The sequence below is a fragment of the Schistocerca cancellata genome, chromosome 1 (genome assembly GCF_023864275.1).
Source record: "Schistocerca cancellata isolate TAMUIC-IGC-003103 chromosome 1, iqSchCanc2.1, whole genome shotgun sequence".
NCBI lineage: Eukaryota > Metazoa > Arthropoda > Insecta > Orthoptera > Acrididae > Schistocerca > Schistocerca cancellata.
In genome coordinates this window covers 47,992,834-47,995,548 of record NC_064626.1, presented here as the reverse complement: position 1 = coordinate 47,995,548, position 2,715 = coordinate 47,992,834, and positions in this window count along the sequence as shown.

The following is a 2,715-nucleotide window of genomic DNA, read 5'->3' as shown; positions in this document are numbered from 1 at the left end:
AAAGTAAATTTCTATGTACTGACCTGGCAGAAAATCCTAAGTAATTTTGGTCTTATGTCAAAGCGGTAGGTGGATCAAAACAAAATGTCCAGACACTCTGTCACCAAAATGATACTGAAACAGAGGATGACAGATTAAATGCCGAAATACTAAATGTCTTTTTCCAAAGTTGTTTCACAGAGGAAGATTGCACTGTAGTTCCTTTTCTAGATTGTCGCACTCATGACAAAATGGTAGATATCGAAATAGACGACAGAGGGATAGAGAAACAATTAAAATCGCTCAAAAGAGGAAAAGCCTCTGGACCTGATGGGATACCAGTTAAATTTTACACAGTGGAACGCGAAGGAACTTGCCCCTCTTCTTGCAGCGGTGTACCGTAGGTCTCTAGAAGAGCGTAGCGTTCCAAAGGATTGGAAAAGGGCACAGGTCATCCCCGTTTTCAAGAAGGGACGTCGAACAGATGTGCAGAACTATAGACCTATATCTCTAACGTCGATCAGTTGTAGAGTTTTGGAACACGTATTGTGTTCGAGTATAACGACTTTTCTGGAGACTAGAAATTTACTCTGTAGGAATCAGCATGGGTTTCGAAAAAGACGGTCATGTGAAACCCAGCTCGCGCTATTCGTTCACGAGACTCAGAGGGCCATAGACACGGGTTCACAGGTAGATGCCGTGTTTCTTGACTTCCGCAAGGCGTTCGATACAGTTCCCCACAGTCGTTTAATGAAGAAAGTAAGAGCATATGGACTATCAGACCTGTTGTGTGATTGGATTGAGGAGTTCCTAGATAACAGGACGCAGCATGTCATTCTCAATGGAGAGAAGTCTTCCGAAGTAAGAGTGATTTCCGGTGTGCCGCAGGGGAGTGTCATAGGACCGTTGCTATTCACAATATACATAAATGACCTGGTGGATGACATCGGAAGTTCACTGAGGTTCTTTGCAGATGATGCTGTGGTGTATCGAGAGGTTGTAACAATGGAAAATTGTACTGAAATGCAGGAGGATCTGCAGCGAATTGACGCATTGTGCAGGGAATGGCAATTGAATCTCAATGTAGACAAGTGTAATGTGCTGAGAATACACAGAAAGATAGATCCTTTATCATTTAGCTACAAAATAGCAGGTCAGCAACTGGAAGCAGTTAATACCATAAATTATCTGGGGGTACACATTAGGAGTGATTTAAAATGGAATGATCATATAATGTTGATCGTCGGTAAAGCAGATGCCAGACTGAGATTCATTGGAAGAATCCTAAGGAAATGCAATCCGAAAACAAAGGAAGTAGGTTACAGTACGCTTGTTCGCCCACTGCTTGAATACTGCTCAGCAGTGTGGGATCCGTACCAGATAGGGTTGATAGAAGATATAGAGAAGATCCAACGGAGAGCAGCGCGCTTCGTTACAGGATCATTTAGTAATCGCGAAAGCGTTACGGAGATGATAGATAAACTCCAGTGGAAGACTCTGCAGGAGAGACGCTCAGTAGCTCGGTACGGGCTTTTGTCAAAGTTTCGAGAACATACCTTCACCGAAGAGTCAAGCAGTATATTGCTCCCTCCTACGTATATCTCGCGAAGAGACCATGAGGATAAAATCAGAGAGATTAGAGCCCACACAGAGGCATACCGACAATCCTTCTTTCCACGAACAATACGAGACTGCAATAGAAGGGAGAACCGATAGAGGTACTCAAGGTACCCTCCGCCACACACCGTCAGTTGGCTTGCGGATTATGGATGTAGATGTAAATGTAGAACGTAATTGTGCTTTAGCACAAGAACTATGCACACTTGTTAATGGCCGAACGGAAAAAATGCAATAGAGGTTTGCACAAATCGATTATTTTTCATGCATATGGTGACCGTAGCGCAATTTACAAAACTCTGTATGACTATAAACCCTAGATTATTGATGTTAAATGATCCCACCAAGTTTCCAACTGGGCTGATATAGAGAGTCAATAAGTTCGACTAAAACACAAATAATGTTCTACCTTTCATGATGAGGTTTTGGCATTTGGTGCGCATTTTCCCTGGAATGGCATTGTGGACGCTAATGCCTCTCTCAATGGCGTCTGTCAGGAAATGATGAAATCTGATTGAAATAAGGACGCCTAGAATACTTCTTTCGCATGTGTGTCATGCAGTTTTCAGACAAACATCTCTGTATTAGCTCGCAAGAGTGTTTGTCCTTAGCGCCGAGAACGTATACATTGTTTTCCCAATCGATACTGGGCACTTGCCGTCACCTGTCTGCGGCACCAGTGTCTTTACAATATCGTTTGATCAATTTAGGAGCTGTGTGTTTCCAGACTTTACTGTACAGACAAACAAGCTGATCACATACCTAGTATCATAAAGAGACGGAATTCTAATTAGATAACCGTGTTTTTCAGGTTTTTCTTTTAGAAATACCTCGAATGATCATCGACCACCGAACAAAGACAACTTCTGATCCACAATGGTTTGTAGACCGGAAGTAAAATACAATGGAACTAAAGAATTCAAGTTTTCAAAATTTCTCTTATCAGAGCAAACTTGTCAACCTAGCGACGAATTTCTCTTGTATTCTTATCATCAAACATCAATATCTTAGTTAATTCGAAATATCGCTTGCGACTCATTTATCCATAGTGCCCTTGTCGGCCCTGAGGCATAGACCATAAATCTTCGACAGGTACCTTATTGTCATGATTTGGACCCA